The sequence below is a fragment of the Erpetoichthys calabaricus genome, chromosome 1, assembly GCF_900747795.2.
Source record: "Erpetoichthys calabaricus chromosome 1, fErpCal1.3, whole genome shotgun sequence".
Taxonomy (NCBI): Eukaryota; Metazoa; Chordata; class Cladistia; order Polypteriformes; family Polypteridae; genus Erpetoichthys; species Erpetoichthys calabaricus.
The window spans coordinates 338,761,276-338,784,557 of NC_041394.2; the positions used below are offsets into that span (position 1 = coordinate 338,761,276).

At 40.7% G+C, this 23,282-nt stretch overlaps 1 protein-coding gene across 1 annotated transcript in view; it reads right to left on the bottom strand.

The window, feature by feature from the left end:
* LOC114667693 (NACHT, LRR and PYD domains-containing protein 3-like) overlaps nt 1–22,791 on the bottom strand; it is a 66,350-nt gene extending 43,559 nt beyond the window's left edge. The window contains exon 1 of the mRNA XM_051925090.1: nt 22,282–22,791. The gene's annotated coding sequence lies outside the window, so the exon portion shown is untranslated. The remainder of the gene's footprint in view (nt 1–22,281) is intronic.
* Between the last annotated feature and the right edge of the window lie 491 nt (nt 22,792–23,282).

Below are 23,282 nucleotides of genomic sequence, written 5' to 3' on the forward strand. Positions count from 1 at the left end.
CTCAGATATTTAGGAGTTGAGATTACTGCCTCTCTTTCTGATATTTCCTCAAACATCTGTTGCCACATCTTAGCAAAAAAGGTAATCCAGCCAAACCACTAAACAACAGATTTGTTCCATCTTTCACATATGCCCTAAAAGAAACCATAATTCAACAGTGTAATACCAAAATTGATACACAAAAAGAAAAAAAGAAAAAAACGCACAGTCTAACTCTTAGTTTTCTCTATAATCAGCTGGCCAGAAGTGCAGTGGGCCAAACTTTAAACCATCACACTAGCGATACACAAGTCACAACCTCGGTGACCCTACCCAGTGACAATAGGCTACGCCTTATCATATCAAATCCATATAATGGTAGAACCCATAAAAAACAAAATAGTGCTGAAAAAAAAATCGCAAGAAATCCTTAAAACTCAAATTTAGGAAGCAAAAGCTGTATTTGAATTCCTTGGGTATTCAAAGCCTAGAAAGATAAAGTTTTTGTATAACCCCAAGAAGACACAAGAAAAATTAAATGAATATTACTGGCTACTAAATACTAATAATATTGAAAGAAGACCCAGTTTATTTTGCCGTCAGTGTACATGCACCTCTTTTTTTCAGGTTTTCTTTCCTTATGATGCTTTCCTAATTTTAAAACTAAGCTGATCTGTTCATCAAGAGTGTCAGCAATATCATAATTAGCCATCTTATATTTCAGTTCCACGGAGAGGCCACTCCAAGGTTAAACCTCTCTCTCATTTTGAGTCAGCAGCTAAGGCTTTAAATGTTATAATAAAGTTAATAGATTTATTGCCTTGCTGGCACTTAGTAGGTTTCCTTCTAGATACTCCCTTATGTTCAGTCTGATCAAAGAGTTTGGAGAATTATTTGAAAACTTAATTCTTACTAAAGAAATTGGGACAATGGTGGTTTGCATTCTGGGGTTAACCTGAAAGTAAATAGATAATAAATGATATTTTTGTTTGGTCTGTAGTGTATGTTTGTCATGAAAAAGATACTGTTCACTCAGAATCTTTGAGTACTGAGAAATGAAAAGTTTAATGGAGGAAGGCAAACTCCTAGTCAAAAAAGAACGCATGGGTTAATAAACCCTTTAATTCAGCCTCATTTCTGGCTGTTTTCTGTTACTTTGATATAACTGGCAATAACTTCATCATCCTTCACTCACTATTCATGTTCTACCCTTCAAAATTAAAGTCAGACATTTTACAGCTGGAAAAGTAGTTATGTTGTACATATGTGTTGCGGCAGAATGGGTTGCATAATTCAGTAACATTTTTACCAAAAAGTACACTTTGAATGTTATTCTTACTTCTACATGTGTTCAAATAAGCTTCCAAGCACTATAAAAAAAAAAGTGTCAGAAACACCCTGAAAAAATTTGTTATGAAATATCTACAAGTAATATGCCTAGTTTTATTGTTTTAAAGCAGTACAAAAAACAGGATTTCTTTTTCTCCACTTTTTTCCAAATAAGTATCCATAGTATACAAATCCAGTATTAAAAATCCATGGCCTGTCTATCATTTGAAGGGGAAAATCTTAGAATATAAGCAGTTAGTGTGGTGTCACTTGAAATCTAACTCACCCTTCTGAATTTGTAGATTATAGTCTGTTCATCAAATCATAAACAATTGAATCAGGACAATGAAGAATGTTGGGGGTGGAGGTGTTGCTATGTTGTAGCAATTTGGCCATTTTTGAAAGAAGAAAGAAAAGCATTGCAACTGGAATTGAGGTATGCAATATGGCATTTTAACAGCAATAATAGTACTTTAATTATAGCAGTCAGTAAATAAATTATTTTATGCATTTTGATTTAAATTTTGGATTATTGTTCAGCTCTGGTAGCTGGCCCAAAACAATGGGGCTAAGTTTATGAAATGTGATAGACGGCCGGGGACCTTGCCCCATCGGGAGACCTGGAGAGGGACAATTCCTACCCCGTAATGCAAGATGGCAGCCCTCCGGGATTGCATGGGATTCACAGAGCTGGAAAGCTCAAACCTGTGGGGACCTGTGGCCACCACCAGGGGGTGCCTGGATGGTTACAGAGCCATGGACTGCAGCACTTCCGCCACACCAGGAAGTGCTGCCGTAACAGGAACTAGGTACACCCGGACTGTTTCCGGGTGCCCATGCAGCAGGAAGGTAATCAGGGAGCACCTGGAGCACATCCGGGTGCATTATAAAAAGGGCCACCTCACTCAATTCAGGGAGCCGGAGTCAGGTGGAAGAGGATGGAGCTTATGACGGGAGGAGTAGAGGCAGCAGAAAATATAAGTAAAACTAAAAGTAAAGGACTGAGCTTTTGTGGCTGTTTTGGTGCACTGTGTTGTTGAAGGAAAAGAAGTGTCAAACGTGTGTGCTTTTGGACATTGTGTGTACTGGTGTCTGTCTGTGGCCGGGCTGAAACCCCACAGAGGTAAATTGTTAAGCAAAATGAGAAAATGGAATCAGAGACAATTGCTGAAAAAATTGTCCTGCCTGTCACTGGAATTCTTCTAACATAAAAAGCTTCTGCTGGATAAGAGATAAATGAAGGAAGAAAATGTCTAGAAGCAGGTAAATGTGGGGAAGGTAGGCGATGCTAACAGAGAATATGGAAGTAAGAAAATCTGACACCATAGAACAAAAACTAAAGACAAAAGAGCCAAAGCACATGCCTGGAAGTTCATGGGGGGATCAGGGAACAAAGGTGACAAATTTGGTCAGATGACAATCCCTGCACATATCATTTACTGGTGGTAATGTAATTGGTGAACAAATTTAAATTGTGTTTGTTGATGATTAGGATTCTTCAAAACCAAAGAGACAGCTTCAAGAATGAAATTCCATGAAATGTTAGAAATGGGAGAGAAAAATCTCTGAGTCACACTGAATCAACTGATAGCGGGTGATATCAGGTCAGGTTAGGTTAGGTTGGGGAGCATGAACTGGTACACCACGTTTCTACACCCACCACATGACGAAACAGCTCGGGATCCTGGATGGCAAACCGCCCCACCCCATCCGGTAGACATGTGGTCCAGTCCCACGCGCTGGAAATAACTATCTATGTGCTCCAGCCAGGTGTTATGTGGGCATCCCCTTCACCTGGTCCAGCTGCTGGAGTCATCAACAATGAGAATCCTGTGAGCCGGATCACCCTTGGGGAATTGTGCCACATGGTTGTACTGCTGTAACTGATGCTCCCTCACACTGCAGGTAATGTGCATCATTTGGGACTCTGTAAGCAACTGCTCATTCAACACAAAGTCAAACGAGAAGTATTCAAGGATTCTCTGAAGTGACACAGTACTGAAGGAGTCCAGTCTTCATCTCAGGTCACTGAATAGCATCCATGTCTTGCAACCATATAGCAAAACAGAAAGCTGATGAAAATCGATGAAGGCTGCAAAGAATTTTGGTGTTTGTGCTCCATGAGAACCCTCAGTGCCAGGATGCATTTGATGGTAGACTTCTTAGGCTTAAAACCAGACTGCTCCAGTTGCTGGTAGGTGAGAAAGTGATCATGGATCCTATTGAGGACAACCCTAGCAAGGACCTTACCCGGCACCAAGAGCAGTGTTATCACCCTGTAGTTGCCGCAATCCAGGCAATCACCCTTCCCTTTCCAGACAGGGATAACAAGTCCCATTTTCTTGTCAGTTGGGATGATGCCAGTGTCCCAAATGGAAGCAAAGAATGCTTGCAATGCCAGGAGAAGAGCCTTACCACCAGGGTGGAGAAGTTCACCCCGGACACCACAGATCCCTGCAGCCTTTCCCTACCCTCAGCTGTTTCACCACCTGTGCAATCTCAGCGAGACTGGGTGGTTCACAGCTAATTGGAGCATCAGTCTCAAGATCTGTGGACCCAGAGATGTCCAACATCCTAGCCAGAGGAGCGACTTTAAACAGCTGCTCAAAGTAGCCAGCCCAGCAGGTCACAATTGCAGCGTCATCCATAAGGACGGGTGATATGATGCCTTACGAAGCATCACATATGATGTAGACACTGGCTTGTGACAAGGGGACAGTGTAGGTGGGAAATTATACAAAGAATGGGAAGCAAGGGGAGAAGAGATTAGAACCCCAAAAGCTTAAAAAAAGATCCAAGTTGTAAATAAAAGAAAAAGGAAGACAAGGGGATATAAAAAGGAAGGGTTTAGAGACTGGGATGTTTTAAGGCCTGAATTATCAAATATATTACCCAATTTGTGACTATATTAACTAGAAAAGAGCTGGAACATAATGGGACACCTCTGATGCACAAGGCCCAGGTAGTGAAAAATAGGAGAGTGTGTGTGCCAGGCTAGACAAGGGCCAAAATATCTCTGATCCTTACTTTTTTTTTTTTCTTCAGAGAATTCTTAGTTTGGTCATTTTTTTGTGTTATTAAAATCACTATACTTGAACTGTATTAAACAGAGCAATAAAAGAATAATAACAGAAAGAAATGTAAGCATTTCACCACATGTTGCACTCTATATAACCATTAGGTGACAAATACAATTTGATTTGGAATGATTTCAAATAGGAATGATAGTTAATCCAGGACATAAATAGTGTGCTTCCAGAAATGCACTATTTACATTCAATACTGAACATTTGTTAAACAAGTGCAATGTTGATGGCAGCAGTATGATATATAGGATGGAAATCACTTTCTAGTTAGGGTTTAGTTTAAAGACAACACAAATTCTTATAAACAGTAGTCAGATAGTTGCTGGATCAGCTACATGTCAACAGCCTCAATGCACAGCTCTCATATCTTATAGCAATCTAAACGTTATTAAAATGGCCTCTCTCACTAATACCTTGGCTTTTTTCCGGCTACAGAGCTTCTATCTTTCTACTCAGAATGTGATGTCCACACTCCTCTCTACCAGGGCAGCTCTGAGAAGATGCTTTCAAATTTTACTTTAACAGATTCCAGTTTTATTGAAGATTAGTTTCAATTTCTTTTGCATTTCACTTATTGCTGAAAGGACTCCTCTGGAAGAGTCAAGTTTTCTCTTAAAAAGAACTGTTTTTTCATTTCACTTGTGAAACTCTGAATCCAAAATGCGACAACACTTAGCTTCAATCTGGTTTAGTACCGAGTATTTAATGTGTTCTGATCAGAAGGCACAGCACTGGGATAACAAGTTTGATTGCTAGATTGTTAAGGGTTTGCATGTTCTCCCTGTGCTCACTATCTATGAGTGTGATTAACTGAAACCGGGAAATATGTCAGTAATACTTCTCAATGACCAAAATACATTTAGTTCTTCACAGGATATTAAATAAATAACACACATTCTCTTTCCTACCACTTATACTGCCTGTCCTGCATTTACAATTTTTATTACATCACAAATGTTTAAAATGTCATTTCATCACAAGAACTTTGTGTTATAAATTTCTTTTGATAAACATTACATAATTTGCATGTGCTTTAAAAAATGACATCCACTAATTTGAAATAAATGTCTTAACAGTTCTCTTCTGCTGATAGTTATAATGTGCTCAAAGTTTGTTACCCTACCAGACTGATGCTCAAGCCAGAAACCATTGTACACACTCACTCATATCTAATGTACATTAATGCCGTTTAGACTTAGAAACTGTGGAAATATGCAGAGCCTAGGTTTGTAGCATGGAGTCTGATGTGGGAATCAGTGTAGAGAAAGAGAGAGGTTAGGAGCAGGCACTGATACAGCACATTGCTGCACCCACCACATGGCAAACCAACTCAGGATCTCAGATTAGGACCCAAGTGCAGCCATGCAACGGGTGACACCTCAGCACCATACTAGTTCAGATGGAATGGAACAGTGGGAGTGTTTTTATGGTGACTGGAGTGCCAATTCTGCCACCAACCCCCAGGTTTTTTCGTGCAGGTTGGAGGGCCTACTTGTAGGGTTGGAAGAAGAGTAACGTCGTACCCAGGACGGAGCAACTGCAGGGTAACAGCCTTGCTCAAATCGGTGTAGGACGATGGAATTTCATTAGACACATTCACAGATTGCAACTAACCCACACAAACACAACAACTGTCACAAGGTCAAGAATTCAACCGGAATCCAAAAAGATTTGAGCTATGAACCCTAGCTGCTGTACCACCAGATTGCCTGGTTTCAAATTAACATCTATAGTAAATCACTGTCAAAAATAAACTGGTTTTATTTATAGTTTTCTGTTAATGGATTGCATGCTGCACATTATGTGCATACTGATTAGATGAGCAAAGATCGCAAATGAATGATGAAGGAAGCAAGCAGGACATATGTTGGAGAGAAAAAGCTCAAAGCTTTTAAGAAATACTGCAATTATTTTTCCTGAGTCCTGAAAGTAAGTTTCAGTTTTTGAGTGCCTTTAAAAGAACAATGAAATAAATTGCATTATTATTATTTGTGTTTTATTTTATTTTATTTTTTTTAACTACCAGAACAGTTTTTGCCATGCGGCTGCCTGAAAAAAAAACATGACATTCACAAACTGCAAAGTAATAACATTTTTAAATCAAAAGCCTAAACAGTCCATAAATTACAGTTAGGTCCATAAATATTTGGACAGAGACAACTTTTTTCTAATTTTGGTTCTGTACATTACCACAATGAATTGTAAATGAAACAACTCAGATGCAGTTGAAGTGCAGACTTTCAGCTTTAATTCAGTGGGGTGAACAAAACGATTGCATAAAAATGTGAGGCAACTAAAGCTTTTTCTTAACACAATCCCTTCATTTCTGGGGCTCAAAAGTAATTGGACAATTGACTCAAAGCCTATTTCATGGGCAGGTGTGGGCAAGTCCGTCGTTATGTCATTATCAATTAAGCAGATAAAAGGCCTGGAGTTGATTTGAGGTGTGGTGCTTGCATGAGGAAGATTTAGCTGTGAACAGACAACATGCGGTCAAAGGAGCTCTCCATGTCGGTGAAAGAAGCCATCCTTAAGCTGCAAAAACTGAAAAAACCCATCCGAGAAATTGGTACAATATTATGAGTGGCAAAATCTACAGTTTGGTACATCCTGAGAAAGAAAGCAAGCATTGGTGAACTCAGCAATGCAAAAAGACCTGGACGTCCACGGACGACAACAGTGGTGGATGATCACAGAATCATTTCCATGGTGAAGAGAAACCCCTTCACAACAGCCAACCAAGTGAACAACACTCTCCAGGAGGTAGGCGTAGCGATATACAAGTCTACCATAAAGAGAAGACTGCATGAAAGTAAATACAGAGGGTGCACTGCAAGGCGCAAGCCACTCATAAGCCTCAAGAATAGAAAGGCCAGATTGGACTTTGCTAAAGAACATCTAAAAAAGCCAGCACAGTTTTGGAAAAACATTCTTTGGACAGATGAAACCAAGATCAACCTCTACTAGAATGACGGCAAGAAAAAAGTATGAAGGCGGCATGGAACAGCTCATTATCCAAAGCATACCACATCATCTGCAAAACACGGTGGAGGCAGTGTGATGGCTTGGGCGTGCATGGCTGTCAGTGGCACTGGGACACTAGTGTTTATTGATGATGTGATACAGGACAGAAGCAGCCGAATGAATTCTGAGGTGTTCAGAGACATACTGTCTGCTCAAATCCAGCTAAATGCAGTCAAATTGATTGGGTGACGTTTCATGATACAGATGGACAATGACCCAAAACATACAGCCAAAGCAACCCAGGAGTTTATTAAAGCAAAGAAGTGAAAAATTCTTGAATGGCCAAGTCAGTCACCTGATCTTAACCCAATTGAGCATGCATTTCACTTGTTGAAGACTAACCTTCAGACAGAAAGGCCCACAAACAAACAGCAACTGAAAGCCACTGCAGTAAAGGCCTGGCAGAGCATTAAAAAGGAGGAAACCCAACATCTGGTGATGGCCATGATTTCAAGACTTCAGGCTGTCATTGCCAGCAAAGGGTTTTCAACCAAGTATTAGAAATGAACATTTTATTTCCAGCTATTTAATTTGTCCAATTACTTTTGAGCCCCTGAAATGAAGGGATTGTGTTCAAAAAATGCTTTAGTTGCCTCACATTTTTATGCAATTGTTTTGTTCACCCCACTGAATTAAAGCTGAAAGTCTGCACTTCAACTGCATCTGAGTTGTTTCATTTAGAATTCATTGTGGTAATGTACAGAACCAAAATTAGAAAAAAGTTCTTTCTGTCCAAATATTTATGGACCTAACTGTATATTCTCTAGGCAGAAAAAAAAAAAAAGATTGTAACCGGTCCTTGTCCAAGATTCTCTTTGTTTTCTATAGAAACTCATATGCCACTTCAAGCTTTCATTACTGAAACAGTACAGTCAAAATAATGCAGTACTCATTCTATATGGCTGCATCTGAACAAGCTCTTAAAAATAAAGGTGCCAACACGGATTTTGGTTTCTAACAGAACAATCCGCACGAATATTACAAAAAGAACATTTATTCAGATTCTTAACAGGTTCCATAAATAGCCATGAACAGATGATAATACTTGTGCCCACTGATTTCTGTGATAGACTCTAGCTGCACAGAGTAAGTGGGTTAAGAAAAATCCATGGATTGATAGAGAATGCATTTCGGATTGTAAAATGACTCTAATTTATGTACAGTTATTCTTGGTTTGTTAGTATCATGCTACGTATCCTAAAATGAATAAAGATTTCTGTTTCGCTCACATAAAAGGAACCTTTTCAAAGCTTGAAGAGCCGATTTTATATGAAAAGAATGCTTCCCAGAATTAAATGGTTCTTTGTCAAACAATACTAATATTGGGAACCTTGCAACACAGTGAAGTGCCATTAAAGAAACAGTATTTTTTAATATTATACCAAAGACTTATCATTACCAAACACCAAACTGTTCATTCAATATACTAAGCGGACAAATACTTTAGCAGAAACTTGTGGGTCTACCAGAGCTTTGGCTCTGTGACAGTAGGAATGATTTTCCTAAATCTTAGACAATAAACTATGAAAATGATCATCTAGATGTGGCATTGACCAAAAAAAAAAAACAAAGTTGCATTTAATCTAAATAAATACATAAATAAATAAACCATCATTCATTCATTCATTCATTAACCTTTACATACTGTTTGCATCAAATATGACCCATTTTGACACTTGACAAGAGTAAAAATACCTAAATGTTATCATTTTAGCCTGAAGTTTCAAGACTTTTCCTAAAGTGACCCAAAATACATAAAAATGAAAATATTTTAAAATTTTATACTGTTGTACTGGTGTTACACATTTTTGTACATTGAGGCTGTTCAGGGTTAAATCTGACCCATTTTTATTGGGATGGATTTTACATTGTGGAAACAAAAAAAGATGTAATTGAACAAAATGTATGTGTGTATAGAAAATAGGACAGAGTGATGAAACTTGTTTGTGTTTGGCGTGCGTGACAAAAAGCATGTATACTTTCTGGAAGTTTCTTTTGATGATGTGTGTGACAAGAAAATATACCTTTAGGGTAATGACTTTACAAAAACTGGAAAAGTACAATGAGTCAGGATGCTATTTTTTGCTTACATGGTCAACGATCAGGAGATTAGAAAGGTATAAAAGAACAAGGACATCTGCGCTCGAGGCAGATGAAGTGCGGTGTCCTAGGACTGTGTTTCTCTGACATTTTACCCTTGCTTGGTATGTATTAATAAAAGGTTTTGACTAATTTTAATTTTCTTCTCTGTCTTCAGTCACAAAAATCGTCCACAGTTTTGGCGCCCAAACGTGGGGCAAGAGACGGCCGGTCGACTCCTCCAGCGAGACCATTTCAGTGATCCGTCTTACCAGCGGACTGCCGTTAACTTGAGATATCCGGCAGCAGAGCATGCAGCTCCGGCAAAAGTTAGGACTGCCCTGTCCTGAAACAGTTCTTGCGTGAGGAGCCCCTGGTCTCCTCTTTGCTACATCCACGGTGACTGAACGGATTTCCAGACAGAGCTTGCACATTTCCAGGCTGGGGTAAGCACCGGGGGATTTCCGAATATTTTTTATTTTCTAAATAACGGGAGGGCGAGTTTCCTGTTGACCGTCTAGTCATACTCATATCTCAACGGGTTGCTTAAGGTGATGGAGACTTGACCCAAGCAGTTTGACGCATACGAAAGGTCTGACGAAAGGATACTGGCCTCACCCATATCCTAGACTCGGCTGGACGTATTGATGTAGTATTCTGCTGAACCGAATCGGACACGAAGTCACCTGAGCTGGAACCCGGGGATGTGAGCGGACAGGCTAACGGGACGAGTAACGGGGTGGTATGGAAATATAAACCGAAAAGAGCACAGATTACAGGATTGCTGTTAGGACGAAATAAATAAATCTACATACAGAATAAGCAACAAAACCGTGTTCTCCTGGGAACTGGGACAGGACCGATAGTTAGGTGTCTCCCCTTGGGACTAAGAAGGGAACAGTTTAGGTTTAGTGAGTGGCACACTTAATGCCTTGCTGATTCATACGTACAAGGGATTAGACAAATCAGTATATAGTTGGAAAATTAAATACAGAACCCGGGAGAGCAAGGGGACATAATGGGAATTTATAACAGTAAGCCTGTTAATCGCCGCACAGGGGGATCAAAATCATTAGTGCTGGAAGGATTATTTTCGGAGGATCAACAGACGCCCCGTAAAAATGGGTCTCCTAGAAAATTTATAGAAAAGAAAACAGGTTTAGATTTATCCTATTATTTTTTTCCCCTCCTCAGAACCGACCTCAGACACCTCTATTATCCCCTCCTCTATTCCCCATTCCGACTGTCCCCCCCTGCACTACAACTAGCAGAAGTTTCCCCTGATGATTCCCCAGGCACAGATCACTATGACTCACCCTGTACTAGACAAACCCCCGTCTCCAAATGCACTCGAAGTCAAACCTCCACTCACAAACCAGCTCCAACTTTTTTCTCCTCTAATCCTTCACTTACTTGCCCTTTAATAGAAGTTCCCAATCCCCATTATAACCCTGCCCATCCAGCTGGACCCCAAAATCCCACAACAGTTATGATAAATCGGAATTGGGACATCCAAGAACTAAAAGATGTCGTGAATGCACTTCCAGATCCAAAGGAAGTAGGAGGACTAAAATTTGTTGAACAACTTGATCAATTAGATAGCATGTATAAGCCTAATGCTGCTGAATGGACCCAGGTACTTCGTCGAAAGTTTGGGACCACATGGGCCACTGTTAGCAGGGGTGTCCGCAATGACATTCCATGGGTATGGAACCCAGCTTTAACTCGAGGACAGGGGATAGGTGGAGAAGGCGAATTTAACTCACAATGGGAGGCGTTGAGACAAAATATTGCAGAAACATATAAAAAAGGAACGGACTGGTCCCTTATTTCTGCTGCAAAACAAAAGAGAGACGAAACAGTTGATGAATGGGCACATAGGATTCAAGACCTTATGGCTAATCACTCGGGCTTGGGAAATGCTGATGACCGCACCCGAGCTGCAGTTCCACCTTTTGTTTCCGGCTTGCGCCTTGATATACAAAACAAAGTCCGCACTTCCTGTATTGAGTGGGAAAGTGCCACGTTTGATGAAGTCAAACGACATGCTGAACATGCCGAATCGGACTCTCATGCCAATTTATTGGTAGCACAGATGAACTATTATACCAGGAATGCTCCTGACCAAGGTCGAGGATATGGCTTTAGAGGAAGGGGACGAGGACGAGGAAGAGGACGAGGTGGTTTTAGAGCTCCTCCTGTTGACCACACTAAGAATCCTTTTATTCCCTCTCCCTTTAATCCCAATGTTAATTCCTACTCTTGTTACGCCTGTGGTGAAACTGGACATTTTCGTCGGGAGTGCCCTCACAGACAGCAACAGCCCCCACCTCCCCTTATTCCACCTGTTTCCTCTGACACCCCTGACTAACAATACTGGCCATAGGAAAACACTGGGACCTCCAGCCACTCTTTTCAACTACCTTTGCTCACCCATAATTCAGAGACTGATCCTTTACTGACATTGTTCGTTGATGGCACTAAGACTGTTTTCTTAATCGATACTGGTGCCACTCGCTTGCTGGCAAAGGTCCCTACCTCGAACAAAACTGTTACTGTGCTTACTGCTTCTGGACAACCTCATCTTCTTCAAGTATCAAAACCTCTTCAAGTCCAGTCACGTCCTGGCGGACATACCTTACTGCATCGTTTTCTTTTGAATCAGCTTTGTTTTTTCTGTTCAACCCCCAAGTTGTTGTGTCAAATTACCCCTTATCCCAAACCCTCTTTTGCAGCATGGACTTTAGATATTTCCCCACACACCATTCTCCTCAAAGCCCTACATTCTTTTTCCCCTTGTCTTTTTCCCAATTTACAGGCCCCTGACATTTTACACTGTACTGCCCAATACTTCCCTATAGAAGTAGACACCACCTGGCTAGAATCTTTCCTTACTTCTGGTACTTGCCCCGAAACCCTTCACATCTACTGTGTTTTTATTTCATCCACAAAGGCAGCTGCTTCTGTTCATCTTACATGCTCACAGCACATATATTATCTTGGCGGCATAGTGCCTCATTTTTCCTTAGCTAAATCACACACTGTTAATGGGAGAAAATAGGGCCATGGGTGGAAAAATGCCTTGAAAGAACAGACTGGTTACAAGTTACTCCAGGTATTTTTGATACTCCTGACCATTTAATAACTAAAGTAGTGTTTCAAAGGATAGCCCACTGTGAGCCTCTGGTGATCCACCCGAAGTCCTCCTTCCGCCCGCACCGTGCCCAATATCCTTTGTCTCCCGAAGCAGAGGCTGGCATCTCCGCCGTACATCCCGATCTCGTCAAACGCGGTACCGCCGATGGACATGGACCGTCATGCCTCAGGGATACAGAGAAGCCCTTTTGTGTTTATGGTTAAGCTCTTGCCCAAAAAAAAAAAAAAAAAAAAAAAAAAAAAAAAAAAAAATTTAGAAGGCTTTTGGCCGGACGGGATACAGTATGTAGATAGAAGGCTTTTGGCCGGACGGGATACAGTAGCGCTACAGAAGAAAAAAAAAAAATTGTACAATGAATACCCAGAAATTGTTGCTGTTTTTGGGGGACAATGGCCATAAAGTTTCTAAAAGTTAAGCTGCAGCTAATCAAAACAACTGTAAAATCGCATTACAGCCACTGCAGACAGTGGGTTCTAAATTTTACTGAAAGAGCACAGCCGTTGCAACAACTGGCTGAGAAGGCTCTGTAACCTCAAAACTACTCTTTTATCTGCGCCCGCGCTAGGTTTGCCTGATCATTCTCGTCCATTCACTTTGTTCGTGGACGAAAAGCAGGGATTTATGAATTCAGTACTGACGCTACAACATGGAGATAAACAAAGACCGGTGACTTATTTTTTCTAAAACAAAACTGGATCCAGTGGCCGCAGCATTTCCTCCGTGTCTTCGTGCTGTGGCTGCAACAACAGAAGCTGTATTAGCAAGCACGGATGTAGTTCTCATGAAATTTCTTCTGTCCTTTTCTTTTTTCTTGTGAGTTAATATTCTCTGTGACTGTAGCCTTTTTTCTGGGAATGCGGTTTTGCTGTGGTATCGTACCGTGTGGTTTCTCGATAGTTGGATTTGTCCTTGTTGTCGTAATTGGATCGCCACGGAAGTTTTTCTTCCTTGATTGTCGCTGACTCAGTTCGCCAACGAAGTCTCCTTGATCTGGAAACCGGCGCCGTTTAGCTGAGCAGGATTGTGTTAACACCAGCTAACATCATGAGAGGCTGTTTTATGTTTGTTTGTCCTGAAGAGTTGAACTTGCTTTTCTTCAGAGTCCATTCGTTTCTGTTTCCTTTGCTGCATTGTTTCCAAATATAGTGTAAATATAGAATAATACTGGGGTGAAGTGTGTTGAAAATGCTTTGGGTGATTTTGTATGTTATAGAGTGTATTAAAAGGGATCCCTATGAGTATCAGAATGTACTCTGTACTTTGTCAAATGCTACAATTGAAAAATGGAGCGCCCTCAACCAGTTACGCAGTGGTCCAAGGGGACCGCCTGCTGGAAGCAAATCAAATTTCATAAAGCTAAGTGCACAAAACAGCTGAACTCGTAGCACTCACTTAAGCATGTCAGCTGTCCGAAGGGAAGATCGTAACAATTTATACAGATTCCAGGTATGCTTTTGGAGTCTGCCATGATCATGGAACACTATGGAAACTAAGGGAATTTAAGACCAGTCCTGGAGAGCTCTAACTAAAAAACTGAAAAAGATAATTATCGATTTGTGTAATTGGTTTAGCGCAAATGAATTGTCTCCACTTTTGTTTAAGGCTTGTAAATATACAAAAGTATTTTTCCTTTTAAACCCTGATCAAGTTTGAAGGGAAAATGCTCTTTTAATAATATTACATGAGAAGGGAGACAAGTTTTTTGGCGATAAGCGGAATGTGTCTAATTGTGATATGAATGTGTGTGTCTAATTGTGATATGAATGGAAGTTGTGTATTTTAGGTACTATAAAGGAAGAGCATGGTGACGCAGTGGTCAGCACACTTGATACGAATAAAGGTTCAAGCACGTATGTTTTCCTTGTTAATAATAAGCATGAAGGAAAAGACGCGTTTAAATATATTGCATAGATAACCTTTAAGCACAAATTAAGACCAGTACTGGCAAACCCATCCAACATCAGAAATTGATCGAATCCCTTTAGAAGTTATAACCAAACCATCGGAGCTAGCGATTGTTGGGTGTCAAGCTCACACGGGAAAACAGGATCCTGCTAGCAAAGGGAATGATTTAGCTGACCACTTTGCTAAAGAGGCTGCATATAATAACACACCAATTTCTTTATTCCAACAGAGAAATGACCAGGACCCTGATAATTAAATTATTTCTTTACAGAATGCAGCCACGGATATCGAAAGGAGAAAATGGTCCAAAGAAGGGTCCCTCTCTGATGGAGTCTGGACTCATAAACACACTAACAAACCTTTTCTCCCAATGATTTTCTCTCTAGTCTTGCAGGTTTGCGAACCTCGTTGAAGGAAATCCACCAGCAGGTTGATCAAGCCTGGAGGACCAGCCCCCTTTCCAAGGATTTACCAATTCGTTTGGGCACCTGGATCCTGGTTCGAGATACTCGGAGGAAACACTGGCATCAGCCTAGGTGGAGAGGACCATTCCAAATTCTTCTATCCACACCACACGCCGTGAAAGTTGAGGGACTGCCTGCCTGGATTCACGCCTCACATTGCAAGAGATGGCACCCTTGATTGCTGTGCTACTATGTTTTTCTTTTCCCTTGTCTACTGCCCTGGTCACCTTGACTTTCCCGTTGGGAATCACCACATCAGTGCAGTTTGATTTCTGCTCTATTATCAACTGTGGGACTGGTCGACAAGCCCAGTGGACCGGATCTGACAAATACGTGTGTATGAGGGGAAGTGACTGCGACAACTGGCAATGGGTTTTTGCTAACACTGGAACTGAGGACTGGGGTTATCAACCTTTTGAGGCCCAAAAATACGGTTTGAAAAATCGGTTTTCTATCATAAAAGGACATGCCTCTCATTGTATGTGCTGACAACCATTGTAACTCAGGTATTTATGTATTAGGGGTATATGTATCTGGAACAGACCCTTTAGGGAGATTTCTAATTAAGATTGACGATCCTGTTACTAACACCCCTCATTCTCTGGCACACACACCCATCTCCCCAACTTTTGGTTCAGATTTTTCTCCTGTTAGGATTATGAATATTTCTACCCTTTCATCCACTTTTTCATTTGTCACCTTTCCCCCTAATTGGTCTGGTACCTGTGCTCCAATCCAATTAGTTATGCCTTTTAGACTTCTATGCCTTTTAGACTTCTATCCTTACCTCCCTCTCACTCCCCATATTATTCCACACCTCCTTTTTTATTTCCGACATACCCGCTCCCTTTTCCATACGCCTACTGATATCTCCTTACATGGCCCTGGAGTATACATAGATGCTATTGGAGTCCCTAGGGGTGTCCCAGACAGATTTAAAGCTAGGAATCAAGTCGCAGCCGGTTTTGAATCTATCATACCCCAAATTACTATTAATAAGAATGTAGACTGGATTAATTATAACCAACAACGTTTCCTTAACTTCACCAAAGACGCTATTGAAGGTATACATGAACAGCTTGATCGTACTTCTCTGATGACTTGGCAAAATCGTCTAGCCTTGGACATGTTACTTGCCGAAAAGGGAGGTGTTTGTGCTATGTTTGGTGATGCTTGTTGTACATATATTCCAAATAATACCGCGCCAGATGGATCAATAACTCGTGCATTGGCAGGCCTCACTGCTCTCTCTAAAGAACTTTCCACTAATTCTGGCATTACAAATCCCTGGGATCAGTGGTTTGCATCCTCCTTTGGGTCCTGGGGACAATGGATAAGATCTGTTTTCATTTCTTTGGTTGTGACATTTTGTCTTCTCCTCCTGGTTGGTTGTTGTATTATCCCTTTGTTTCGCTATATAATATCTAAGTACTTTACCGCCTCTATGGAAAGGGCATATGTGCTACATGATGAGCGCATGTCTCGTATAGCTTCTTCCATTTTCTCTCCCCTTTCCCTTTCATCAACCATTTCAAAATAGAATTTATAGGCCCACATCATTTTTGTTCAAAAAGGGAGGAGTGTGGAAACAAAAAAAGATGTAATTGAACAAAATGTATGTGTGTATAGAAAATAGGACAGAGTGATGAAACTTGTTTGTGTTTGGCGTGCGTGACAAAAAGCATGTATACTTTCTGGAAGTTTCTTTTGATGATGTGTGTGACAAGAAAATATACCTTTAGGGTAATGACTTTACAAAAACTGGAAAAGTACAATGAGTCAGGATGCTATTTTTTGCTTACATGGTCAACGATCAGGAGATTAGAAAGGTATAAAAGAACAAGGACATCTGCGCTCGAGGCAGATGAAGTGCGGTGTCCTAGGACTGTGTTTCTCTGACATTTTACCCTTGCTTGGTATGTATTAATAAAAGGTTTTGACTAATTTTAATTTTCTTCTCTGTCTTCAGTCACAAAAATCGTCCACAACATCCACAAGTGTACATCAAATCGAGAAAAAAAAATTAGTGGTTTTAGAGAATCTTGAATCTGTGAAACTGTATATTCAATTTCTATGTGAATATTTTATGAGACAGTGGTGACAGAGTTCAATGGGGACCTTAACATTGTCATGAGAATTGTCTGTGTTCCCATTACATTTGCCCGGGTTTCCACGGAGACAGGCACCTGTTGGTCTCCAAAGGGTCATGTGGAGAAATCTCAAAACAGTGAAACAGCATAGGAAGCGATCATATATGGCGCACATAAGGAACGGACGTCATACAAAGGTCACAGGGTGCCTTGACACAGACACGAGATCTGCACCTGTAAGCACAAGCTCCTGCAATGTAACAAAATAATCTAAAAATAAACAAATTAGAATCAATTTACTCTTATTTAACCGAAATTAAAACAGAGATCAAAAGAAGGGTTGAGGAGGGAGTCATAAGATTATAAAGGCATCTGAGCTGCCATTTCAGTGACAGAGGTTATGGCAGAATGACTTGCTGTGCAAGAGGCCCTTGACCTGATCTTTCAAGATGAGGAAGCAAATGGTCATTTGGAAGAGGATGGTGCAGAGCAGGAAGACAACATGGAGGAAAGCTCTGATTGTAGCCCCTCTGATGGAGACGACTCTGTAGCAGTAAAGGGAGACATTTATGTTGAACAAGAATGCTATGAGCTGGTCTTCACTTCCACATCATGATGCATGCAGGAAGTCAGTGAAAAATATCATTTGAATGACTCCAGGACCCACAAGACTGGATACTTCTCATGCATCCCACATTTGTTCAACATTCCAGCTCTTCCTCCCTCCAGCCATTGAAAAAAATTGTCATTTAAATGATAAACAGAGTGGATTAAACAATATGGTCAAGAATAGAAGACCATGGATGTGACTGACATGTACAAATCCCACACATGCAAGGTTTCCTACCACTGCCTTAAATGCACAGACTAGTTTGCAATAAGCAATTTTTTTATGTTTTGTGATCCATCCATCCATTACCCAACCCACTATATCCTAACTACAGGGTCACGAGGGTCTACTGGAGCCAATCCTAGCAAACACTGGGCACAAGGCAGGAAAGAAACCCCGGGCAGGGTGACAGCCCACCGCAGGGCACGTGTGCACATACACACACACACAGGACAATTTAGAATCACCAATCCACCTAACCCGCATGTCTTTGGACTGTGGGAGGAAACCCACGCAGACATGGGGAGAACATGCAAACTCCACACAGGGAGGACCCAGGAAGCGAACCTGGGTCTCCTTACTGCGAGGCATGTTTTGTGATGTAAGTGTTAATCAATGTTGAATTAATATTGATAATTATAGATGGCAGTGGGCGGCACTGTGGCACAGTGGGTAGCGCTGCTGCCTCGCAGTTGGGAGACCTGTGGACCTGGGTTCGCTTCCCGGGTCCTCCCTGCATGGAGTTTGCATGTTCTCCCCATGTCTGCGTGGGTTTCCTCTGGGCGCTCCGGTTTCCTCCCACAGTCCAAAGACATGCAGGTTAGGTGGATTGGCGATTCTAAATTGGCCCTAGTGTGTGCTTGGTGTGTGGGTGTGTTTGTGTGTGTCCTGCGGTGGGTTGGCACCCTGCCCGGGATTGGTTCCTGCCTTGTGCCCTGTGTTGGCTGGGATTGGCTCCAGCAGACCCCCGTGACCCTGTGTTCGGATTCAGCGGGTTGGAAAATGGATGGATGGATGGATAGATGGCAGTTATAAGGATTTTCTTTATGATAGAGCAGCGAGGGCAGTGTTTAATGTTTATACATGGTTATATAATAAATCCCAATAGTTCCATAATGTTTTTGCCATTATTACTTTCAATAAAATATATTTAAATCATTATGGTTGTTATGTTTTCATGACTTAGGTAAACCAGGACATGCGATTGTGAAAACCTAAGACGAAGACTGGACTCCTTTGGTAATGAGTCTCTACGGAGAATCCTTCAGTACCACTGGTTTGACTTTGTGTTGAATGAGTGGTGGCTCACGTAGTCCCTAATAAGGCACATTACTTGCATTGTGAGGGAGCGTCAGTTATGGCACTATGGCCATGTGGCATGATTCCCCGAGGGTGAGCTGGTTCAAAGGACCCTCATTGTTGAGGATCGGAGTGGCTGGACCAGGTCAAGGGGACGCCCACATAACACCTGGCTGCGGCAGATAGAGGGTCATTTCCAGATGGTGGGACTGGACCGCATGTCTGCCTTGGGGGGTTGCCAACCAGGATCCCAAGCGGTTTCGTCATGTGGTGGGTGTGGCAACGTGCTGTACCAGTGCATGCTCTCCAAGCTGACCTGACCTGTTGTAAAAACTGAAAAGTACACTCTCCCTGCTCTCTGAAACATTAAGGATTAATCACCCATTTTTTTATGTCAGATAAGCTATTTATATATTCTAAATATATCTGCAGGTCAAAATTCTGTATAGGCACTTATTATGAGGGAATACTTGGCCAGGACCATACTATGGAGGCATGAAATATGAATAGTATGAAAGGGTTAACAGAAGAGAAAAAACAAACTTTCAGAGAGACCTCCATTTCCACCAGCACACCCGAGACCACAGTAATTGAGCAACAAACCAAAAGCAAGACAGATCTTTATTTGTCCCAAAGGGAAGGTTACTTTTTTACAGACACTGAAGAACTATAAACAAGACCACCAACACACCCTCTCAAATACACACCTTAATTTTTAAAAAAAGGAAGAAAATTCTGACTTTTTTGCAAACAACATTTTATTAATTTTTTAAATTGAGTAAAAAGAGGAAGAACGGGATAAAAAAGTAGCAAATCAAAAATAGAATGAAGCCCCTAACCCACCAGCACCTCACCCCCACCACTCTCCACACAAGCACACATTTTGGAGATAGCCGAAAAATAAATTAAGGAAAAAGTGCTAGCAGTGTGCCCTACACATATTTAAAATCGCTTATGTTGTTCAAACCAATAAGTGCAACTCTTTTTTTTTCTAAAGGTGACATTGTGGAAGGAGAAGCAAAATTAATCCAAGCAGCTGAAAGTTCTAAAAGAAATCAGTTGTAAAATAAGTTTCTTCTAGAATTTATTAGATATTGGTAATGTGTTTTCCTGTGAGATGCCAGGAGGATCTTATCACCTCAAGAACTCACTGAAATTAAATTCTTGTTAAGAGTGTGAAAAGGAGTACAATGAAAAATCAAGAAGTAAAAAACTATGCGGAGTTAAGATATCCACAATGAGTAAAAGAGAGGTGGAAATGGAAGTCTGCAAAGATACAGCAGGAGGACAGGAGCAAAACATACGAAAAAAGGAATCAGGCACTTTAAGAAGGCTTACTTCTTACAAACTGGGTCAGGGAGTAAACTCATCATTTTAAAAGGAATTATATAAATCATATGGACAATTTTATATTGAATAATAACTGTTGATTTGAATTTCTGGAGAACTTTTTGACTTTTTTAAAGATTGATCCCACTTAACTAAAATACCAAGAGGCTTTCTACCGGCACATACAGCACTGCGACAGGTTTTAATTGAAAACTGGTTGTTGAAATAAAACAGAAAAATGAATGAGATAAGATGGGGGATATTAGAGAGATGCAGCATGTTCTGAGGACCAACCTGAGCTGTAGGTTAAAGAAAAAAGTGCTGAGAGGTAGTGAAGATTGTGGATGAAGGAGGAAATCTGTGAGTTGTCCATAGCAAAGGACTACAGCTGATGCTGACATAATGCAAACTTCTTTTCTTTTCTCATATAATGACAAATAAATATTTCCACCTAAAGTGAACTTGTCCAAAACACAGCTTTACATAGAAAGGGGTCAACAGAGATACAGACCTGTATCAGACCATTATTATATACCTTTTTAAGAATAAAAATATTAATAAAATGACATTTTTATTAACTGAAATGGTTCTAAAGCGTAAGTAGCTTGTAAAAGAATTTGTAATGAAGAGAAAAATCAAGAACGGAAATAAAATCTGTCACCAATAATTAAATGAACGGGTATTTGCTGTCAAAGAAATATACTAATAACCCCCTATTTTAAGACCCCAGCTGATTTCCTTATATGAGCAGACCACCAGGGCTGCTGTGCCCTTGCAAGTCACCACTCAGACCCCCAACTGGGTTTAGCACAGTTGTTACTTCAATCACACTCCTGCACTGGACCACCACAGTTCCATTTTCCACAGCTGTTATTTACATGTATTGAATTTTTTTGTCTTGTGCATCTAGCGAGGTCAATAGGAGGGGATATAATAGCAGCAATGAAATGAATATGGATTTTGCTCCTAATAAGCTCTTAGGTCAACACCAACCAAAGTCACTGGCAAACTTTCTACATCTCCGCACCTTCAGGACTAATTCCTCGTATTTAAAAATAGTGACTGAATGTAAATACTTAGGAACTCACCTAGATAATAATCTAAATTGGAATAATAACACAAAACATATATGCTTAATGCAGTAAGTACTTATCTCCCCTCTGTAAACTCAGACAATTTAAGATAGACAAGATCCTCGCATTGTTCTTTGATCAAAGTGTTATCCAATCTGTCATCACTTTCAGAGTCATTGCCTAGCTATAGTAATCTAACAAGTCCAAAAAAAAAAGTTCCAGAAGATTACCACACATACAGCCAGAATTACTGCAGCTAATGTTGAATGATTTATTAAGTGTATGTCACAGGGTAATATTGAAGAAACTGGAACTCATCCCAACTGATGACAGAGAGCCATGCAGGACTTTCCCTCAGTAAATTAAAGGAGGATTGGCAATTTAAAGACCTACCAGCCACTCCAGAAAATTCTTTCTTCCTAGTGCCATATGGCTTTAAAACCAGGAATATCATAGATAGATAGATAGATAGATAGATAGATAGATAGATAGATAGATAGATAGATAGATAGATAGATAGATAGATAGATAGATAATGTGTGTAGGTTTTCATATGTGACGTGCAACTGATTTAATTAAAAACATAACAGTCAGACTGTTAGAAATAATTAGACAAAGAATATACCTCGAAAGAAAGAATATACCTCGGGAAAAATTATCACAAGCAATCAACATATTTAACAATTCTTTTCCACATTAGTGTCAAGATTAATGAAGGAAACCAGTTCATCGCTTTAAAATCTTTTGTCATGCCGTTAGCATAAAGAAGTGTGAGTAAGTAGCGAACTTGAGACTCATGCTGGAGGAGATCGCCGGTCGGACTCGCTCCTTTCAAGTTACTGAACTGAGATACTCACCCCTTAGTCGTGCGCCTGTCCGTCCGAACATTCACAAAATCAGCAAACAATGAATAAGCGACGGCTTGCTGTACGGTCTTCTCCACGCCTCTCAGAGTTCCTTGCACTTTTTGCGCTTGCGCAAAGTTTTCAAAAGTATCTGCGCTCTGGGCTTTGACGTCACATTCGCAGCTTGTTAAAAAAAATTCAAAGGAGACCCAGTTGGCCCAACACTGTCAGCTGTCAACAGTATGTAATCAGAGCTCTTAGGTTGTTGCCTGCGTGTCACGTCCATGTTATTATTTGTAAAACCTCTTACAAGTGAAAAGGCCATCCACTTGAATACTGTCAACGTCCTTTAAATACTAAAGGGACACTCTTTTAGCTCTGGTTAACGAAGATTCCGCAGCATTACAGTAGAACAAGCACCATTTGGAAAATAAACGAAGTAGAAGACAGAAATGAATATATTTACTCAGATTCCTATTTGTTCATAATATTGTTGTCATGGCATTTTTTATCTCTTCTGTCAGCCGTGTGATATCGTGGTGTGTGTTACACTGCGTTGTAAAAGTTTGTACTTTCTCCGGCTTTTTATAACGAGCACCGACAAGGGGAAGGCGCACACACCGAGAGATCCCGCACAGGATGACCATCGAGCCAATCGGAATGGCCATCACGACACGCACCTGCAGACCTGCAATTTCTTTTCTAGAACGTGAATTCTCTGGGTAACGAACTGCTGCTTTCACTTGGGTTCGACCAGCATGCACCGAGAACGCTGCGTGGGTCGATCCCCAGCTATTTAAAACACTCGCGATACTTTCAGATGCCTGCCCATTGTGTAGGTTTATTATTGACAACTGCATTCTCACAGACTTGCACACCAAGTTCGTCTTTAATATCTCGTCTGATTTACTTACATAAAATATGAATAAATATTAACATCAGACTCTTTCCAGATTTCTGTCATCTGTGAAAATCACAGTGTCAAGCTATTTTATCCTTCAAATAGTGTTTTC